Below are 23,535 nucleotides of genomic sequence, written 5' to 3'. Positions count from 1 at the left end.
AGCCCCATCTTTTGATGGGGGGAGTGTCAAAGAATTTGGGGGGGCATGTTTTAAAACTACCACACTCCTTTACTGGACTATGGGCTCTTTTAGGACTCACAGACATGGCATGTGTCTGCTGAGTGAATGGATTCATCCCTGGACCAATTTGCCTACATAGAACTTCACAGTCTTAATCAGTCAATTGCACCAAGGAGGTTCATTCTAAACAACTCAGCCACATCAATTAGTAAGAGGATTAAGGCTCAAAGGAAATTAGGCTTAAAGTCTCATAGCATTTTAGAAATGGGAGGGATTTATGAGCTAATCAAATTTTTTAGTCCATTTTAAAAACAACAACAAAACAAAGCAAAAAAAAACACTGAGGTACATAGAAAAAAGAAACTATATGGGTCAGCTATATAAAATAGCAATGATTTAGATTTTGCTGAATATGGAAAACACATGCTATTCACTTGCTCAGTTTCTTCTAGCAAGTCAGAGCTAATTAAACTTAAGAATCTGATTGAGGAGAGCTGTTAATTTTCTCTTTTAAAGGGAGACACTATTTACTTTTGCAAATTCGGTCCCATTACAGCTATTATTGTAATTCAATTATTTGATGACACCCTATATGTCTTGGTTAAAATGTTTTGTGGCACACCGATGACTCAAATACTATGCACCGACATGCATCTTAGCCATTAAATAGAATATGAAGGAATGCATAAGACCTTAGTTATTAGACATCTTTAAACATGTCTGATTGAAACACATGTGAGCAATAGAAGTATCTGTGTTTGAATTATTAAATATGACTATTAAAGTCAAAAGAAATGAAATAATTTGACACCAGTAAGGATCAGGTTACAAGCCTAATTCTAAAAGGTGAAATTTTTACTATAAATAAATAAATAAATAAAATTGTTTACTGGATTCAGAGAGATATCTAGGTATAGCTTTAGAAGTGCACACTTAGACCTAAAAATATTTAATCTCTTCTAAGGCTTTCTGAGGAGCCTCTAAAACAATAGGTAATCTTACGTTGTAGAATCCTTCACTAAGAATCAACCTTATTGAAGATAGAAAGTTAGCATAAGTATAGCCATCTTAAAAGCTTAGACACCATTTTCTAACCTAGAAGGAAGAAAACAGGAAAATATTAGAACCTTGAAAAACAAGTTAGTCAGCCAGTGTTGATTGCAGTGACCTTTAGTTAGCCAACCTCAATCAGTTAATCATACATACCAAGCTTACCTTACTAAGAACCACCCTAACATTCCGAGGGTGATCTTATCTCACCAGACCCCCAGGATGTGGCGTCAGCCAAAATGTATGTGTTTTTTTGGAAAAACAATGTGATGTGCTTGTGGAAAAATACTGCCCTTTTTGAAAATGCTATAAAAACCTCTGACTCTAAGTGCTCGGGGTCCTTGTTGAGACCCGCTGCGTCGGGCTGACACTTGGACCCCAGCTAGCTGGTCTCTGAATAAAATTCCTCTTGCTTGTTGCATCAAGAGACGCCTTCTGTGAGTGATTTGGGGTGGCGCTCTCCTCTAAGAGAATCCAACAACGTAAGTTATGACTGTGACTACCAAAAAAAAAAAAAAATCACTGGGAATTGCCAATTAACTGAACAAGCAGTAGCATTTTACCAAAAAAGTAAAATCATTTTTCCCAAAGGAACGAACCTTTTTCTCAGAATTCTTCCGTGTGGCAGAACATTCAGGAAATTGCATTTCCTGAATGTAATTATCTTGTAAACTAGACTGCTTACATGACTTCATTTCAAGCAAACTGGTTCTAAGAAGGACACAATTCTAATTTAGCAATTCCATAATAAAGATAAGTTATATAGGATGTTGGCTTTACAAGACAAACTATGAGGTATATTAATATCATTATCTGCACTCCCTACCCACTGTTTATGCAAGTACTACTTTTTACCCAGTAGAACATCTGAGAAGCTGCAAAGTCCCCTGGACCTTATCAGTGACAAAGGGAAAGTAAAAAAAAAAAAAAAAAAAAACCCATTCCCAAAAACCCCTCATGTAACCTATCTGAGACACCTGAAACACCCATCCACAAAGACAGCATCTTTTTTGTTTTAAAAGACTGTTAGACTGCATCTTCTATGTTAAACTATTAAAACAATGGCAGGTTTGGAGAAAAAAATTTTGCTTAAAAACTTTGATCAACTTAGGCACTGAGTATTCGTGCTTTTGGAATTTTTTGCCTTCTAACCTAATTGGCATGGGAAAGGGAACTCAGCGTGGGCCGTGCTTTGCTTTTAGTCACAAAGGGCCAAAAACCAGCCTTGCAAATGTATGTTGATGAAACGAGTGACATTCAAAGTCCACTCACTTGTTTTGGAGTAAACAGGGAAATATTTTACTCAAAATTTCTTCAAAGTGATTTTCTGGAAGTTATTTTGGCAACTAAGTGAAACTTGAGTTCCAAACACTCCACACAAAAATCTGGCAAAGACTGGATGTAGGTGAGAAAAGGATTCCTCACAAGCTCCCAGTGATTTTCAGTCCTGAGTTGGGAAGCTACTGTCCAAATTTATTCTTTAGACAGATTGAGTTAAATTTCTCCCCTTGCTGAATTCACCTTCAGGAACCTGCTTTTTGAGAACTTTAGTAAGTCAGAAAATTTTAAGACATGTTTGGTACAGCACAATGGTTAGGAAAGCAGACTCTGGCAGCAGACTGGGTCTGAATCCTGGCTCTGCCAATTATCAGCTGGGTGCTCTACAGCAAGCTCCTGAGACCTCTCTGCACCTCCGTATCCTTACGTGTAAAATATGTAAACACTATCTGTACCTATTTCTGATGATTTTGAGTACTACATGAGGTAATACACATAACAAAAAGCATCAGAAAAGTATCTAACATGCAGGAAGCTCTTTAAAAGTGTGAGTCTCATTAGTACAACAGCTGGACTTTAGCTGCAAAAATATAGTCTATCAAGTAATGATGTTTGATTTTACCCCTTGAAATTTCAGTTCTTTGTACATAAACCTTAAAAGGGCATCTTTCAGAAATGTTATGCTTTGCTGAATGTTTGCAAGTTTGAAGCAGTTGCCTTTGTCCTTATTGTCTCAGTAACGATACAACATAATCCTTCAGTTCGGAAATCTTTCCAAGCACTTTTCCTTCTGACATGATTGAAAAGGTCCAACAGAATATAAAATAATATAAATAGTCACTGTTTATTTCTTCCTGTAGTTTGGTTTCAATTTTTAACATTAAACTCTTCAATTCATTTGGAATGTATTTTAATGTGAAGTATAAATTTTGGATTTAAATAGTGTTATTAAAATGTTAGCCAATGGTTCCAAAAATTGTTCTTGAATGAGCCAACTTCTACACTAATTTGAAAATCTATCACATGCCAAAATCTTATATGTGCTTATTACAATAGTTGCCTATTTACTTATTACTGTTCTCCCACTGGAACTTAAGTTTCACAGAGAAAGAGACTCAGTTACTTTGGTTCACCACTGGTCACCAGACAGAGTACTACTACTACCGGGCTTTTAGGAATGAATGGCTGAAAAAGGCTTTCCTCTCCCAATCTCTGAATGTGATTACAGTTATTACTGATTTTCTAAAGATAAACAGATGCTACATTATTGAAACAAATCTGGACTGATCATATTTATGATTCTTTCAATATGCTGCTATATTTCCTTTGCTAATATTGGACTTAAGATTTCGTATAGGTAGCATTAAGTGAAGGTGCTCTTAATTTTTATGAACAAAACAAAGTAGAATTTGGTCATAGCCATCCTAGGTTCATAAAATAACCTGAGAAATTTTCCATATTTTACCACGCTTTCAAATAAATTATGTATAAGCAATTTTATACATAAATTTAGAAGTGCACACTTAGACAGACCTAAAAATATTTAATCTCTTCTAAGGCTTTCTGAGGAGCCTCTAAAACACTAGGTAATCTTAAGTAAGTTATGACTGTGACTACCAAAAAAAAAAAAAAATCACTGTTCCTTTAGGCTTTGACAGAATATGTTAAATATACCTAGAATTTGCACTTCTGAGGAGGAAGGAATCTTTCTTTCAATCCGACTTTTGTCAATCTCATTCATAGTTTTTGCTGTATTGAGTCAATTTTGGTTATTTTAAATAATTTGTTTTTGCTTATTCATTTTGTAGATTGAATTTACTGTCATAGGGTTAAAATTCCTTTTTTATTTTTAAAAAAGTATTAAAAATTTTGTAATTTAACGTAAGTTCTCTGCGCATCTATGGTCATACGTTTCTTCTTTTTTTAAAAAATATTTGCTTCTGGGTCATGTTATGATTGGATTTAAAAAATCAACTTAAATCCTTGTCTCTAACAGAATAGGGGAGTCACTGTGGTAATGAATATGTTCAGTTTTAATGTTAAACTACATTCTTTTGTTTTTATGCTTCCAAAATGTTTTCGCCTTTCCCCTTCTCCCTGAGCCATACCGATTAAGAAGATCCCTCCCCCCAGCTTTTAGCCAATTTATTAGGAAGCTACTCGTTTTATTTCTATTCTAGTTCTGCTTATTTTTAACCTTCCCTTACCCTGCCTTTCTTTCTTGAAGCCAATAATAAAGCAGCATTTTTTGAGTCTCCTTGCAACCTTCCCTCTTCCGTCTGCCAAATTACTGAAATACTTTAGAATCCCAGATCCCTGTTATTATTGGTCCATTATATTATTCTTTTTATGAAGAATGATTATCAATAGTATTATGGTTTACTCCTATACTGTCATTCACAATTAATTCCATACCACTTGAAAATACTCTAATTTCTTCCCCCTATTGAGTTCTTTATTCTAATTATTTGTTTGTCTCTACTATGTCTTTGCATAATTTTTTTCAGAGCAAGTACATGAATGGGATATTCTGCAGGTTTTCAGTAACAAAGATGATCTTTTTGTTCTCCTTTCAAGAAAAGATGCCTCAGCTGGCTGTGCAATTTGAGTGACAATCCTTTTGAAGGTGATGCTTTCACGCTTTCATCCTTTCAACCTTTCACTCTTCCCAAGGTGATGCTCCTTTGCTTTTCCTATACAGTGTTACTAGGTAACTGGATACAAATGTATTGTCCTTCTTTTGTGGATAACATGTGCTCTCTTACTCCTGCACTACCTCCACATATCTGGATGCTGATAGTTGATTCATTTTTAAGTATAACAATTTTGTTAGAATACATTTAACAGTGAATTTTCATCCTCATTATTTTTATTTAATAAAAGCTTTATTGAGATATAATTCACACAACATAAAATTTCTTCATTATTTTTTTGCTGGCACCCAAGCCCTTTGATGTGATGATTCATGACTCCCTTTAGCTAAGGTGGTAGTGAACATGCGATGTTTAATATGTAAGCTCAGGTTATCATCTTGAACCTGAAACCTATCCAATGTATCCCGAATCTGCTTGTTGTTGCCCTATTGCTCCTCCTCCCTGCTGTTCTACTGGCTGCATCCTGGAACATACTTTACCTTTCTTTATACTCTACTCGCTTTCTTACCAGGTTTCTCGACTTTCTCCATGGTTTTACCAGGACCAAGCCCCAGCCTTCCTCTCCTCTCATTCTCTATACTCTTCCTGGTAAGATTTCATCCACTTCCTGGCTCCAAATGTCATCTATATGAGAGGGTCTCAAGCCCCTCCCCAAATATTGCTTATACATAAATATTCTCCCATTACTAACATCTCTCATTAGACACAGTGATTCTCAATTACAGGGATATCCTGAAATCTCAGGAGGCGCATTTATAGCTTGAAGAAGCACTTCTGTCCAGGAACACGCACCTGTCCCATCATCCAATGAGCTGTCTACTCCAGAAGCCTGGGAGTCATCACCGTTAGACCCGAGGATGGTATCTCTCCATTTCACCACCATATCTAACAGAGAGTCTAACATATAGCAGCCCAACAAATACTTGTCATAGGGATGAATTCAACCACTAAATTCTGTGGTTTCTAGTTCACATCCTTCCAACTCATCCTCTTCTTTTCATCCACACTATCAGTACTTCAGTTAAAATCACTATTACTGTGCACCTGGCTTACTACCAAAGTCTCCAAGCCTCCAGTCCTGCCTCTGCCAACCCGTTCTCCATGTTACAGTTAGCGTTATCTTTTTTCAGTCACAGACCAGTTCTTACCTCCCTCAATCTAAGGCCCTTTAAAATCAAATCCCAATTTCTCAACGTGACAAACAAGTCTCTAACTCTCTTGACTTTGTACACAACATCCCTTCTACTTGGGAGAACTCAGGTGCCAATGGAAGAAGAATATTGTGATGCCCCAAAGTTGAGTTAAACCCTCATCTTACATGCTTCCCAAAGTATTCTGTACTTCCCCTTATTGCATCTATTCTGTATTGTAATTGCCTGTTTGTCTCTCACCCATGGTGTAAATTTTGCTGGGTGGTCATTGTCCTTTGCCTTGTATCTCAGTGCCTTGCACAGGTCTTGGCACAGAGCAGGCATCTGATGAGTATCTGATGAGTGAATACATTTTCAAATATCACCAGTGACCATGAAAGAAGGTAACTTTAGAATTCCATTATGGGACAGAGATTTTGGACCCAGCTGGGATCCATGAATAGTTACTAAGAGTGCATGAACACCATGAAATTGTACCCAACATTTTATGTGTATATAGAATTTTTGAGGGTAATTTGCAGATTTCCTAAGGAGTCAATAATCCTAACAGTTCAAGAAATATTACTGTAGGGGCTTATTTGGTTAGAAAGGAGTATTTTGAAGCGTATTGCAAACTAACAAAAACAAATTGTAGATACATACACACAGCACATAGACACATACACACAGATACAAACATGGACTGACTTAATGACATCAAGCCTATGGTAAACGTTTTGTTGAAAAGGGACAAGAATCAGAAGAGCTAGAGGGCTGCAGGAAGAATGAAGAAAAACAGAGGATGCCAGAAAAAGAACTGAGAAAGGCAGAACAGAGAGAGAAAAGGAACTTCTGTCCACTCTGCTGTTTTATGTAAGGCCCTTAGGCAGCCGCTGTGCGAAAGGCTGGCTGCAGTACGGAGGGCGTCAGTGTCTGAAGATACCTGTGTAATTCTGAAAAATGCAAACTTCAGCTTGCCACATGCTGCCCAACTTCAGGACAGTCTGGTCCACCAGTCCAGCTGTCTTTTCAATTCTGTGCAGTGAATCTCTTTCTAGACTCTGATCTTCAACAGAAGGAAAGAGAGAAAGAAAACAGAAGGCAGTGGCCTGGGCCCATGAGAAGAGGAAAAGGAAAGGAGGTCAAACACTCCCTACTTCTCAGGTGACCATCTTTCTCTAGCTCACTCTCCTCCTTTGTCTTTATTCATTGAACAGTTTATGTATGTGCCTGTGTGCAAAAATCGTTGACAATATAGGATGCACTTCAGTAAACAAGAACATCTTTGTAAGTTCTGAAAAATACACGTAGTTTTCAGAGTTCTATGTGTTTTTAATAAATGTTGGCTAGTTCATCCTCTCTCCATCAATTAAACACTTAATAAAGGAAGGGAATATGATCTTTTTGGGGGGTAACTTCTCATATCAGCACATAATATATTATACTGCCTGGTTTGCTTTAGCAAATGCTAACTTTTATGTCATAAGATGTTGTTACTAATCTACTAAGGTAGGAAAAGTACTTCAGAAATGGTGATAGGCTGGATGATTTTTGTTTTAAAGCCACCCAGCCTAACTTCCATTATTGCACAGTCCAAGGATAGCTACTGATCTTACATCTAAGACGTCTCTGGCTGTGAAACAAACGTTACTTATGTGGGAATGAAAACTGGACGTTTTTGTCATTAGCATCATCTTGCATCCAAAGAAAATAAAAGCCTGAGGATAGTTTTCATTTGGTCAAAAGGCCTGGACAATTAACTGACTGGTTAATCTGCATCTAAATCCTCAGGAATAGTCCATAGCTACCTGTTTAGCAATTCAGCTTCACATCATTTAACATCAACACAGAAGAACAGCTCTGCTGTGATGTACAGGGATAGGAGCCTCATGAATTTATCAGACATACTAATAATCCAACCAGTGTCTACTTTTGCTGCAAAACTCTAATTGTGTAAAGGGACAAAACTGTGATTGTTAAAACAATATTTTTTTTCAAAAAAGTCTTTTCAAGATTATATATTTACCTATACTATCTGAAATTTTTGTGAAGTCCTAATCTACTAATAATAGATATGGTATTTTAAATCATACTGACAACTGAAGATTCCTCTGGGTAAATGCCTGATAAATTTATGGTGAAATTTAGTGACCAGTTATTCTGGCTGGAAGTTAGGGTGCAAGAGGAGGAATAGGAGAGAAAGGGGAAAAACTACTACTCAGCAAGTCCCACCTAATAGTGTAATATTTGGGGCAATATCCACTTAAAACAAATTCCAGGATTCACTTAAGAGTTTTAATGGTTTTTGCCCAGTTTATTTAGTCTGATACCCTTTTGGCAAGAAATTGCTGTTCAAGATTTATTGAAATCTGGTTTAAGTTCCATTCTATTCACAGATAAGCTGAACAGGTCACTGAGAACGTGGGCTTCACTTTTTTCCACAGCAGGGTGTGGGATCTGAAACCCCTTCAAATGTTACTGGGATCCTTTTGAGGAAAGAGAGGAAGATGAGAATGGAAGAAAAATATTCTACAACCTCGTTCATTGCCTGCTCTACTTGCATCCTTATCTTTAATCTTGGTGAACTCATTGTGTCCTCCATCTTCTTTAAGTTTCACTGCTGCAAGAGATCCAGGTTAGGAAGTATGATGCCAGGATCAGTGTTGACAATGACAATGAGATGAGAGCCAGAAGTGAAGCCAAAAGAGGCTGTGAAGCCAGAACTAGAAATGAGCTGTTGGAGATCATATCATGTGGCATCTACAATATATATTCCATTCATCCATACCGGTATGAAGTGTGCAAATACAAACAAATACACATCCAGAAAAAAAGGGCCTGCTGTCACCGAGGTAATATTATTTGGCACTCTCTAGCTGAAATGTGCACATTGTTAAGATGCCCTTACTATAGTCTTTCTGGGAACAATTATTTTGGTGAAGTGTGGAATGGAAAGCAAACATGGAACATGACAACACAGATGGGCATCACCTGGAAATCCAGCAGTCCACTCCAACAGATGACCTCAAGGTGGTATTTACCTTTATGAGCCTTACAGACTGTTACCTGATTGCACTGACTGGACACAGAAATGTAGACTCATGCTAGCAAAACTCACAAGACACTAATGTATAAAAAAAGAAGGTGACTTTATTATTTACAGTAAACAACAGAAGAATCAGACATACTTAAGGTCTGTGTCAGCCTGATAGTGAATGATCTCTTTGGGAAGGCAAGTTACCAGAGGGAAGCGTGGTGAGTAAGTGGAATTAATTATGCAGGATTCTACTGCAAAAGGGCATGAAGCTCTGCAGCTCCTTATAACACAATGATTGACCTTCCAGGGAGGCTGGATGCTTGCCTCAACCTGGCAGGTGCTATTGGTCAGACAGTGTTGTGTCAGGTATCATAACAATTACATTGACAGCTTTTCATCTCCCCCATAGTGGAGACAGAGAAAATGGTCTTCTGATGAAGATTTTATATGTTTGTGTGTTATTAAGATGTTGATACCCTCAATAAGGTTACAGTCAGATTTTTACTGCCCAAGAAGTCTTTATGATTCTTAAGATCATATTATCTTCAATCTATTAGGTGTTCATTTCTTAGTTTAATTTTCAGAGAATATTTCCATTGTCCTGCTTTCTGGATCAATAGGGGCGCCACATGGTGGACCCCACATTTGCCTACAGGTTCCACAAAGTGTCAGTTAAATTCAAATCAACTTGTAGTCACTGTGCCAACTTTATGCCGACTGCTTTACCAGGTACAAACTAATATGCGAAGTATAGTAAGAGCCTCTAAGAAAATGTTATATTTAGCGGATGCCTACTGCCCTTTGCTCTTCATAAGGTACATTCATTCATTCATATTTTGCTATATGTACAGACCCTCTACTAACAACCAGGATTTATTAGATCCAAGAAATACAAAGAAAAACATGACATTTCCATGTTGCTGCTGAGAGCTCACAGCCTGGCAAAGGAATAAGATATGTTTTTTAAAAAAAGGTACTATGCCAAGTGGTATAAAGCATAACAGGGGGAGTGCTTTTATATCTTTGGGCAGAGACAGAGGCCGTATTTTTTTTAAAGTCTGATTTAAAAATGAAACTGAATAATAATGATGATTATTAAATCATTTAATGACAGTGGTACAACATACAAACGATAAGTTCCTTCCTTGTTACTTACTTTCCACCCCTGTTTCTACCTCTCAAGGTTGCCCTCAGTAATTTGGTGAATGCTCTTCTGGATATTTTTCTATGTATGTGGGCATATGTATACATATGTATAAGGGCATTCTGATCTTTACATGAATTCCTTTGTTTGGGAGACATGTTTAGGCTTGATACCTTTGAATATTCTAAAGAAGTCTCTGAACTACAATCTACAAGGTCTTCAAAAAGATTTTCATGTGTTAGATTATATAGAAGATCTATTTTAAAAGAAGTCACTTTTTAATTCAGACCACAATGATAACATTTTCAAAAATCTGTAAATATTTAGTTGAGAATCAAACGATAAAATGCTAAAACAACCAATGAACAATCTACAAGGTCTTTAAAAAGATCTTGTTTTAGACTACATAGATCTATTTTAAAAGAAGTCACTTTTTTTTTTATTTTTTTTTTATTGAAGGGTAGTTGACACACAGTATTACATTACATTAGTTTCAGGTGTACAACACAGTGATTCAACATTTATATACATGATAATTCTAGGTACCAGCTATCACCATACCAAGTTGTTACAATATTTTGACTATATTCCTTATGCTATACATTACATCCCGGTTACTTATTTATTTTACAATTGGAAGTGTGCTTATATATATATATATATATATATATATATATTTTGTGAGGGCATCTCTCATATTTATTGATCAAATAGTTGTTAACAACAATAAAATTCTGTATAGGTGGGTCAATACTCAATGCACAATCATTAATCCACCCCAAGCCTAATTTTCGTCAGTCTCCAATCTTCTGATGCATAACGAACAAGTTCTTACATGGAGTACAAATTCTTACATAGTGAATAAGTTACATGGTGAACAGTGCAAGGGCAGTCATCACAGAAGCTTAAAAGAAATCACTTTTTAATTCAGATCACAATGATAACATTCTCAAAAATCTGTAAATATTTAGTTGAGAACCAAATGATAAAATGCTAAAACAACCAAGTGAAATATGTAACTAAAAATAATAAGACTCAACTTTTTTTTTTGTTAAGGTATCATTGATATACACTCTTATGAAGGTTTCACAAGAAAAACAATGTGGTTATTACATTCACCCTTATTATTGAGTCCCCCTCCCACACCCCATTGCAGTCACTGTCCATCAGTGTAGTAAGATGCCAGAGTTCCTACTTGTCTTCTCTGAGCTACACTGTCTTCCCAATCATGACACCCCACAATCCCCTTCTCCCTCCCTCCCCACTTGCCCTTCCTCACCCCTTCCCTTTGGTAACCACTAGTTCCTTCTTGGAGTCTGTGAGTCTGCTGCTATTTTGTTCCTTCAGTTTTGCTTCATTGCTATACACCACAAATGAGGGGAAATCATCTGGTATTTGTCTTTCTCCGCCTGACTTATTTCACTGGGCATAATACCCTCTAGCTCCATCCACGTTGTTGCAAATGGTAGGATTTGTTTTCTTCTTATAGCTGAATAGTATTCCATTGTGTACATGTACCACTTCTTATTTGTCCATTCATCTACTGATGGACACTTAGGTTGCTTTCATATCTTGGTTATTGTAAATAGTGCTGCGATAAACATAGGGGTGCACATGTCTTTGACTCTACTTTTTAATCCATCATTATTCTTATACAGAAAGAAGGACTAGGAAAAAATATATATAGTGAACTCCCTTTTAGGATAAAGCTGAATTTCACCTAGAACATACGCTTGACACCATTTTAATTCCTAAAATCTTTAATACTTACTTCCAACTTTGTATGAAGCACTGTCAAAAGACTGTACTATTTTAGGCATCTTGAACACAGTAAGTCCAAAACCAAGACTCTCATTTGCTTCTGCCCTTTCCTCCTGCCAACCTCCCAAACACCCATTCTTCTTAATTAATTCCAGTGATCTCTAAAATGGCTATGCACAAGAAAACCCACTGGAAGGGGGGGTTAAAATATTAAAACTTTATACTGGATACATGCTCAAAAATATTTAACTTTGAAGCTGTTTAACTGTTAAGAGTCTGTGACTTTTTTAAAAAGTTGAGTTACTAATCTAGTCTCCTCTTTAGACCACTTAGAATCTAAGTGCTTAGATTCTCTCTCCAAGTCTCTTCCACTTCGGTTTTCATTTCCATTTCCCCCGCCACTGCAGTGGCCCAAGACGCTCCAAGTCTCGCCTGGATTTCTGTGGTAGTTATCTGTCTTGTCTCATTACTTGCAGTATCTTTTCCCAACTCATCCTTTGCTCCGCCACTAGAAATACCTTCACTAGCCAGTCATATCACTCATAGAAATACAGCAATACCTACTAGCATCTTAACACAGTTTTCAGGGCTTTCTATACTCTTATTCCAACCTAGGAAGTAGTCAGGAAAAAGCATAAACTTCAGGCCTTCGATCGATTTTTGCTTCTGACCCTTACAAGCTTTGTGACTTTGGGGGAAATCACTTAGACTTTCTCAGCTTTTATTTCCATCTTCGAGGGGTGGTATCAACAGCTCACAAAGCTGTCATGTAAATTAAATGAGATTATACATGAGAAGGAACTTAGCACAAAGCCAGGCACACACTAACTGATCATCAATTGACCCTTTCTCGCTCTAGGTTCATCCACTACTACTGCCTTCTGCCTCGCTTCCACTACTCCCGCTCCCATAATCCTGGCACATTACACACCCCTCTCTGGGACATTTGCTTTCCTCAATATGACATGCACTCTCAGGCCCCTGTGGTTCTGATAATATTATACTGTCTGCCTCATATGCCCTTTATTGCCTTCTCCGAGTGAAATTCTACCCATGCATCAAAGCCTGGCTCAAATGTCAACAACTCCCAGGAAGTCTTCCCTTTATTCCATGGATCAGAATTAACCACTTTTCCTTTGTGTTCTCCCTTTACACTGCTTGCAGCTTTACTTTAGTGTTTATTTCTTTGTGCCACAAAATTATTATTTAAATTAAATATAAAGTTACATTTATACACATGTTGCCTGTATCAATTACAAGCTTCTCAAAGGCAGAAATCATACTTTTCTTCTTTTTATTCTCAGCAATTAACACCTTTTACTGGAAGGGATTTTTAAAATGTTGGCTGATTGAATAGATATATGTATGAAAAACATATTCAAAAGGAGTTAACTTTTATCAGAACAAAATACCAAGCACTTGTTCTAACTTTCGAAGTAGTTTTCAGAAAACTTCTCCCTGAAAAACACACCATTTTTTAATCTTTATAATACATTTATTAAAAATAATGAAGACATGACCTAAAATGGCACATGTTTTGAAACTTCACACTCAGTGTATATAGCAAGGTATTACTTTCAAACTACCAAACTGACTTTAAGAATTGGTATCAATTGTTATCCACTGATGGGCTACCAGTGAGTGAATACTAATAGTGGGGTGATGATTCAAAGAGGAATAATCATGGTACACACATAAAATGAATATTAGGCATTATTTTAAAATCATGTTTTCAAATACTTCATCAGCTCACACAATATGAGTGAAATAATCAGGACATAAAGCTGATTCCAATTTTGCAAGTATATAACTTAGAGAAAAAAAGACTAAGGAAATATAGAAGATGTTAAAATGTGGTTATTTTGGAGTGGGGAGATTATAGGTGATTTTTATTTTTTGTCCCTTGTATTATCTGAATGTGCTACATACACAATTATATAGTTAGCAAAGTAATTTCTGAAAGATTAAATATAAAGAAATTCTAATTACACTTTAGTCAGATTTGCAAATAAGTAAAATTAAGTTTTATTAGCCCAGTAAAAGACTCTGATTTTTAAAATTAGTTGCAACATATTCATGCAGGCATCATTAAAAACCAAGAGTTAATGCTGTAGTTTAGCAAGTATTGATAAAAGTTGCCCTTAATTTAAACAGAAAGCAGAGTAAGTACCCATTCGACTAGTTATTTGGTAGGCAGAGAAGTCCTAGCTCTGGAGGGGGAAAGACTCAGCTAGTATCCAGCTCGGCTGCTGCTTGGCTGTGTGACTTGCTCTCTCTGAGCCACAGCTACCCTATCCACAGACCAGGAAAATCCTCATTTTCTCTCGTTACTTGCAGAACTGATGCAGACATGGCTTACGGAATCTCGACCACAACGTCTAGGACGTGGCAGGACCTGGGTCTCGGGTCTCATGGACCTGGAGGCTGTCCCCTCAGTTGGAAGACAGACAAGGATGAGTGCAGGGGTTCATTCTGCCTAAAAGGGAACACAGGAGGTCTGCCTAAGCTTGTTGGGTAGTAAAGGCTGATTGTAAAACCGACTCCGAGTCACCACATGTATCGCAGACTGCACCTGCCACGGCCGTGAATGTGGCACATGGTGGTAGACCCCTCTGCAGAGTGGGATGATGGGCCATTAAAGAAAGCTGATGGGGGGTGAGAAGTTGGGAAGAACAAAACTGATGGGAGAGAGGGAGGAGAGAACAAGTTTCAAAGGGTAGTGCCAGCAACAGGGCAGAGAAGAAATGAAGGCAAGGGAGAGAGCAGAAATAACCAGACTGTCAAACAGGGAGGAGTAAGGGGAGAGGCAAAGCGGCTCTTCCTTGCCTGTGACTTCCTCTCGAAATTTCTCCCCCTCTTGTACTTATTCCCTTATGTCTCCCTCTTTTTAATTCCCACCACTTCATTTCTAAAACTACGTTTTTATTCGCAAGAGTCACTCCCACGCGCTCTCCAACAAGTGGTATTCCTCCCACCAGGAGTCAGGAAGTGAAAACCCAGGGAAACACCAACCCAGAGTGGCTTCCCCAACCCCCAAGGCCCTCCAGCATCAAGGATGAGATCTAGAACTGATCCTGGTTCCAGACAGGAGGGGTCCAGTGCAGAGGGAGCAGCTGCTCACCTCTCCCCTTTCTCTTCCTGGCCACTGATGTCCTCATTTGCACTCTCTTCAATTACAAAGGATGCACTTGTCTTCAATTACAGGCGACCCACGCAAATGTCCCATGATTAGAATTTACCACCTGATAATTGGATGGTCACCTTCCCTTTCTGGCAAATTTATAAAATGTTATTTTAAAACGTCAGTATTGGACATGTTTAAAAGAAAGTTCACACAAAAACGAGGCCATGAGAATATGTGGTCAAAAGCCACGGTGCCCTCAGGGTGGGAATGCATTTATTTCCATAGTGCACCAGTTTGTTTCCCAGTCTGCCAGTTTAACGTGCCAAGAAAATGCTCAAGTAAAATGTTTCATTCTGGTTTTCTTCAAGAAAACTGTATACTTTAAAATAAATAAATAAATAAAGGTTATACTGAATCAAGAGTATAAATGACAGTTAAGTGTTACCCATGTGGGTGCTAAGGGAGGGTGACTTCAAAGACACAGTGATACAATTTGATAAAAGTGTTAACAACCCATGAAAAGTTCATCTTTCGGAAATCACTACTTGAAAAATAAGATAACACTAATATTGTCTCTGGAAATGCATTCATTCTCTAGTAAAAGCATGTCATCCACGACCTCATCAAAGGGATGCTAATGTCTACAATTACCAAATGCTGGGCTGCCTGAAGTGAAAGCTGCAATGTTCTCGCAAACGACTTTGTTCAGTAAATAAGTACAATGTTAAGAGACATATTCTTGTAAGATACACCAAGAAATAAAAAGGGAGTACCCTACCAAATGAAAACAAATGCACCCCAAAACACAATATGAAACAAGTGGTGGGGGACCTCCCTGGAGAAGCTGATTTGCTCATTGCACCTTTGGACCCACCCTGCTTCTCAGGGAGGGGGTCCTGACAAACCACAGGACGTGGGAACAGGTTGACTGATGCTTTGCATTTCTTCCACTTTGCTTGCAGTTCTCAGGAACTTGGACAAAGCCAAGAAAGAAACAAGAGCTGCCAGGCTCTGAATAACCCTTTAGTAGTGTCGACTCTAAAAAAGAATCACCGGGTTTAAGGTGAATGGGATTGAGAGGACAGAAAGAAAAGGACAGAAGGGCTGTCAGAGAACTTCAGAGCCACAGACAGAAACAGCTCTGCCTTCCTCAGAGGGAAGCTTTACTTTTTGCTGAGCTGTCCCCAGGCACTGCCCCACGGGGCCTCCCCGCGTGGCAGAACCCGGCGCTGGTGTAAGAGCTGATTTTAGTCTCTGAGGTAACGTGGAAGGACATTACGTTCTCAGGCTTGGCTCACTGTAGGGATTAGCACATATGGCCTAAGAAAGATATCCTGGATATGTGGTAAATCATTCTCAGAAGTAGCCCATTATGAAGCCCACTTTGTTTTAACAACACAGATTTTAGCTAAAGTACTACAAAACAATCACTTATTAGAAAAAAAAAAAAGAAAATCCCACTAAGGAGATCACATTTTCACTGACTTCCCATTTTCTCCTAAGAGTTTTTTCTTTTTCCTCAATAAAGCCAACCAACAAGAGGCAGTTTACATAATCATTAAGAGCATGAACTCTGCAGCCACATTTTCTCGGTTTTGAGCCATAAATACGAAATTGGGTAATTTGTTCAACCTGCATAAGCCTCAATATCCCCCTCTGTAAAATGGGCATGGTACCATCACTGACCTCATAGCACCCTGAATAGAGCTGGCACACAGTAAGTGCTCAGAGAAGGTCAGTATTTGTTAATGGTTATAAAAAGAAAAAAAGTTACTACTGCAAAGTCATGACATCCTTGTGCCTAGACTGAAAAAATAAGGCATATGATTAATGTGTTTGATAATCTGTATGTCTGCCTCTCAAAGTTAAGAATGTATTTCTTGAAGGCTTATTCATTTTTCATCTCAAATGTCTCAGTTTCTGGCACATAAGAGCTCAGTAAGTGTTTCAGTACAGAAGTGAAAGGAAAGGAACAAAACTTTGCAGACCAAATAATGTGAGCAACTGCTAATATTTGTCATATAAATAAATTCAGATTTAATGAGCTTTTACTGAGTGCCTACTTTATGCTAGGCCCCACATGAAGACTTCACGTTATCTTAATAGATTTCTACAGACAAGATACATCTGTGCAACTGCAAAAATAAGAGACTGGCTACTGAGTTGGACTGAGACTCAGACTATAACCAGTTTACAACCAGAAAAGGGTTGGTTAATTAAATCTGAGTTAATTTTCAAGCTATACAAATAACTCATTTACATGCTTCCAAAATGTAGAAGCAGAGGGTCCATGGACCACAACATAGGGGGATGCTATAGGACTACACTGTCTCCTCTAGATCTAGGGCAGGCTGATGGTACCCAGCTGGGATACAAAAAGCACCTTGGGGATAGTTCTACCACCCTCGGGGCCCACGTCAGAAAAAAGCCCTGTTTTAAAGGATCTCTTTAACCACAGAATAAGGAACTACATATTACATTCAAGACTCGGCAGCAACTCAATTTCCAAATGTTAGTTTTTTCATGAAATCACCATATATCCCAGGAAAAAGTCATACTGATCTCAGCTCTTTAACTTTTTACTTTTTTGGGAAGAATGTTAAGCCAGTGTAAAATAAGTAAGTGGATTTCAGTCTTCTGAAAGGGCTTTTGGGTGTGGTTGAGATAGCTAACTTTGAAAACTTAGCAACACAGGATACATTATGAGTAAGTTCCTTACTTTTTTTTTAGTAATGATGCTAACCCACCAGATCCTTCTGAAAGAGTCCTTTTATTAATTTCAATGAAGTCAAGTCGAGAACAAGTTGTAATATGAAACACACTTTATGCAACTATGTTGAAATTCTCTGCCAGAGTTACATATTTCCATGTAAGAATTTTATGGTAAAACAATTTCAAAACAATATCAAGCATCAGGTTGGGTTCATTTTGGTTTTAGGTTGCCACAGGAAAACTCTTTCTATACAAATCATTGAAATCCTAAGGCAAAATGATAGTGCTTTTAGTAGGAAAAAAATCATGTTCCCTACAGTTTATAATAAAAGAGCTGAAACAGCCCCAACTGAAATTATACTGTTAGGCAACTCCAAAAAGTAAACATAAAAACATGTTAAAATGCAATACAGAAGGAAAACCATTCTCATATGTACAGTTTTAGATGCTTAGCCATTCCTGACCCCAGCCCAGATGAGATCAACTTATCCTTCATAGGGTTTCCTACCAACAGCCAACAAACTCACGCCCTTCTCAGCCACACGGTTACTCAGGAAAACGCAACCAATACATTTAAAGGGCCAAAAGAAATCCCGTGGGTGGGTTTGGTCTGCTTTTCAAAACCAATGAACTTCTCATTAAATAACCTTTAATAACAAGAGAGAAGTTTACAAGACATACACCCAACTTAACTACAAGGCAGGCTATGTTGCACATCTCACCGTATTTTTTTTTTAAAAAAAGAGAAGCTTTCTGAATGGCACAATCCATTTTGCCAGGTAATGTCAGAAAATTAATGAGTCCTACTTGGAAGTACTACCAGGCTCATTTTTAGAATGATTTTCAGGAAGTATGATGTTTCGATCACAAAAGCCCAAGCATCTAAAACCTCCATGACACTTTATTAATTCTTTATAAAATAAAGTCTTGCAACCACAGGAGAATTCTGAGAATCCAGCTTTTCCAGAAAGCTTAAGAAAAATACTTGAGTTCCACCATTCTCAAGTTCATTTGAGTTTGAAACAAAATAAACATATTATTCTATTTAATATCCTTGCACAAGCAAACTCACAAGAATGAAATGTGTTCAAAGTTCCTAGAAAAAATGTAGCAATACAGGCTGCCAACTTGTTCAGTGTCAAGCTCTAGGCAGTATAGCCACACTAGCAGTAAATGACTGACTCAGAGTGAGTCACGCTTAAGCTATTTTTGTTTTTAAACTACTGCCAGGCACTGTGTTAATATTCAACCCAGAGTAAATTTAGCCCAACAAGAAAACAAGTGCTTCCATGGTTTCTTCTTCACAGTGTTTATGGTATATATGCAGCCATTAGGCACAGAAATCCAGCCAGATAAATTAAGTAGAAATGCTCATCTTTCATTTATATCCAGGCTTTCAGACACTGGGAAAGCTAAATGCAACCCAGGCTATTCTTCTATCTCCTTTCGTCTACCCACCCCTCCAGACCTCAAAAGGCAAATACATAGAGTACACTATTAGTTTCGAAGTTTGTACCATTAAAGTGCCTTTGGCAGATTGCTGTTTGCAGATTTTATTCGGCCCTATGTTAAGGGTCACAACCACTTATATTTCTCTGTGCAGCTACAGGGCTGAAATGCTTAAAAAGTATCTAGCAAGAACAGTAGAAAATGTGGACTGCAGATACCAAATGAATTCATTATACAGTATCATGCATAGTGAATGGCCAGAGTATGCTAATGTGGTAATGTGAACACTCAGAAAGTGTTCAAAAAATACTGGTTGGGAGAGATGAACGGCTAGCATCTGATCCAAAAATATCTCAATTTCTTTCAAAATATGCTATTTCTATTCCAATGCACATGGAGCTCTTAGACTTGGATAGCACAGTGAATGAGAAACAGATGCTAGGATTCTTTCCTAATGAATCCACCTGCCTGTTTACAATAAAGCTGCTAGAATCTCAGCACTAACTATATAGAACCTACACTACAGTCAAATAAGGGGGTTTGGCATTTTGTTCAGGAAAAAATCTTAAAGCTAGCTATCTCAGCTCTGGGTTTTAAAGTAGGATGTATGCCCCTTAGGATACAAACTCTCAAAATTGCTATTCAAAATTAGCTTTGATCTAAAAATGAAAAATAATTCGATTTCACTAATAATATATACTGCCATTAAGCAGGACATGCATAAATATGAATACAGCAAATATCAGAGGCCTATGCTCTTTCTCAGGGGGCAGAACAGTCTAAAATGTGTGGAGACCACTGTTGTACCAAATAAAGTCTCTTGGAGTTTAAGAGCCTTTTCTTCTCTTTGTGTTCTATCCTAGTACAATGTTTTTTACATTTAAATGGTCACTGGCACAAAGGAAGTATAGTGGAAAAGTCTAGGTCAGCAAGCAACTGGAGAAGACAGAGAAATGGTAATCTCAGTGAGGCAGGTCTGGAAAACAGCCACACGAAGGAGCTCACTGCAGCTCAGTGCAGCTGTAATGATACGACTGGGAACACAAAGTCACACAGACCAGCCTCATCCAAGAGCCCAGCTCTGAACAAAAACACTGACCTGTTCTCTTAACAAGACACCTCCACCTCTAGGACTCCGTGAACATTAAAATAATGGTTTAAAGGCTCTTTTCAATGAACTGGAAAAGCCTCACACAAGTGTCGTTAGATAACAGACATCTTTAAAAACACATGGCTCTTGGAGAACAACTGTGAAAGGGGTTCCCTGGTGGCGCAAAAGATGGAGACTCCTAAAATAGTCTCTGACTTGCTTGCATGGAATCTTTCAGTCCTATAGGAAGCATCTAACACAGGGCTTGGCCTAGAGCAGGTGCTTAAAAAAATCTCTGAGGAATAAACGGATAGAATACAAAACTCTTTACTCATAAAACACCTTATTTGAAGCCCACACATTCTAAAGCTCTGTGTTTGTTATGTGTATGTTTACTGCACTGGTAATTTTCAGACTCTGAAAGCCTAAGGGACTATATACACACTTCATCAGAATGTTTTGCTTTCTGACTCCTTCGATCACTGACTTCACTAACTCTACTTACAGTTCAGACAACCTATTCTTTACCTGAAAGTTCAACATTATAGGATTATAAACAGTAGTTAAATCTCCACAGAGGCAAAGACAGGGAGGGATGAATAGTTGAAGCATGAGATTTTAGGGTAGTAAAACTATTCTATATATTATTATGGTGAATACACAACATTACACATTTGTCAAAAACCCATACGCCGCTTGATCTAGTAATTCCACTTCTGGGTATAAAAATTAAAACTAGGGACTCAAACGGATATTTGTATACCAGTTTCATTAGCATCACTACCGCCATGAGATGAAAACAACCCAAGTGTCTATTGACAGATAAATCGATAAACAAAATGTGGTATGCGGGCGCGCGCGCGCACACACGCGCACACACACACACACACACACACACACACACACACACACACAGTGGAATATCATTCAGTCTTTAAAAAGGAATGAAATTCTGATATGTGCTATAACACAAATGAACTTTGAAGACATTACGCCGAGTGACATAAGCCAGACACAAAAGGATGATTTTGGACCTGTTCGGCTCCCTCCCTTCCCGGGCGGCCCCTCCGGCGGAGCGCGCCTACTCCAGGCCCCCGGCCGGGCCCCGCGAGCCCACCACCCGCGTGGGCCGCTTCCCGGCCCCACGGGCCACACTGACCGCCGAGCAACTCGCACTGCCGCCCCCCTGTCCGGTTTCCCCGTGCCCTCAGGCGGAGGCAGGGGGCCCGCCGCGCCCCGCGGCCACGTACCTTCCAGCCCGCAGAGCCGTCGCTGTAGTCTTCACCCCTGAAGTGGGGCCCGTTCTGGAACCTCCACCGCAGATCCGCGGAAGCGGGAGGCGCTTCTCAGCCGAGGTCTCTGAAGTCCGGCCGGCCGGGCCAGCGGCTCCAAGTCCGGGCCGACCGCCGCCGTCCGACTGCCGCGGGAGAGCCGAGAAAGGGCGAGTGCGGTGCCGGGAGCCCAGCGGGTGCGAGGCGGCGATCCAAGGCTGGGGGGCGAGGTCGGGAGGAAGGCGCAGCACAGCACAGTTCTTCGCGGGCCCAGAACTTAGCGGGCCCAGTCCTTAGCGGGCCCATCATCTGGTCTCCGTCGGCCCGCTATGCAGACATTACGGCGGGCCGAAGCACGGAAGGCGCTGCGGCGCTCATGATGCTACCGACCGTTGAATAACGGCGGCGGCGGCGGCGCCTGCAGCTACTACACCGCCCCAGGGTTACGCAATCTGCGACCAACGGCTGCGCGTCCCCGACAGACGGCCCTCACTGCCAATGAGCGCGAGGCGCCACGGCGCAGGCCCGCCCCCGACCGATGGCAAAAGTTAGAAGATAGAAAATAGAAGGAAAAAAATGAAATCACAGTGCAAGTAAATGAAATAAACACTAAATAAAAAGGACAGGACTCAAAATCAGAAATAGAATTTAAAGAGAAGTGAAGTGACACCACTGAAATACAAAGGATTGAAGAGATAAGTATGAAAAATTATATGGCAATAAATTTGACACCCTAGAAGAAATGGATAAGTTCCTAGAATCATACCATGTTAAAAACCTGTTCTGTAATGCATGAACAAAACCGAAAGTTTCTGTGATGACTGCCCTTGTACTGTTCACTATGTAACTTATTCACTATGTAAGAATTTGTTCTCCATGTAAGAACTTGTTTGTTATGCCTCAGAAGATTGGAGACTGACGAAAATTAGGCTTGGGGTGGATTAATGATTGTGCATTGAGCATTGACTCCCCTATACAGAATTTTATTGTTGTTAACAACCATTTGATCAATAAATATGAGAGATGCCCTCACAAAAAAAAAAAAAAGTACACACTTCCAATGGTAAAATAAATAAATAAACGGGATATAATGTATAGCATAAGGAATATAGTCAAGATATTGTAACAGCTTGGTATGGTGATAGCTGGTACCTAGAATTGTCATGTATATAAATGTTGAATCACTATGTTGTACACCTGAAACTAATGTAATGTAATACTGTGTTTCAACTATCCTTCAATAAAAAATAATTATCTACAAAAAAAAAAAAAAAAAACCTGTTCTGGAGGAAATAGAAATCTGAACAGACTAACAACTAGTAATCAATTGAATCAGTAATCAAAAACTCCACACAATCAAAAGTCCAAGATGTTTTCATAGGAGAATTCCACCCAAACATTGAAATAAGAGTTAATACCTATCCTTCTCAAACTATTCCCAAAAATCGAAGAGGTAAAAACACTTACAAATTCATTTCTATGAGGCCAAAATCACACTGTTACCAAAACAAGATTAGGACACTACCAAAAAAAAAAGACAACTACCCACCAATATTCCTGTAAAGCATAGTTGTAAAAATCCTCAACAAAATATAAGCAAAATGCATTCAAAAATACATTAAAGGATCATTCACCAAACCAAATGGGATTTATTCTAGGGATGCACAGATGGCTCACTACCAGCAAATTAATACATGCAAACACCGTGTTAACCAAAGGAAGGATCAAAACTATACAAACATCTCAATACATACTGAAAGAGGATCTGACAAAATTCGTATCCACTCATGATAAAACATTTCACCAAAGTTGGT

The 23,535-nt window shown here is 38.7% G+C and overlaps 1 protein-coding gene across 1 annotated transcript in view; it reads right to left on the bottom strand.

The window, feature by feature from the left end:
* Positions 1–23,169, bottom strand: part of LOC130683585 (serine/threonine-protein kinase TAO1-like) — a 112,189-nt gene extending 89,020 nt beyond the window's left edge. Inside the window, exons 1-2 of the mRNA XM_057501529.1 lie at positions 23,000–23,169; positions 21,701–22,499 (exon numbers count right to left, since the gene is read on the bottom strand). The gene's annotated coding sequence lies outside the window, so the exon portion shown is untranslated. The remainder of the gene's footprint in view (positions 1–21,700; positions 22,500–22,999) is intronic.
* Positions 23,170–23,535: the final 366 nt, after the last annotated feature.

Source organism: Manis pentadactyla, chromosome 4 (assembly GCF_030020395.1).
Source record: "Manis pentadactyla isolate mManPen7 chromosome 4, mManPen7.hap1, whole genome shotgun sequence".
NCBI lineage: Eukaryota > Metazoa > Chordata > Mammalia > Pholidota > Manidae > Manis > Manis pentadactyla.
Note: the sequence above shows the minus strand (reverse complement) of the source record. Positions and strands in the feature narration are given on the sequence as shown.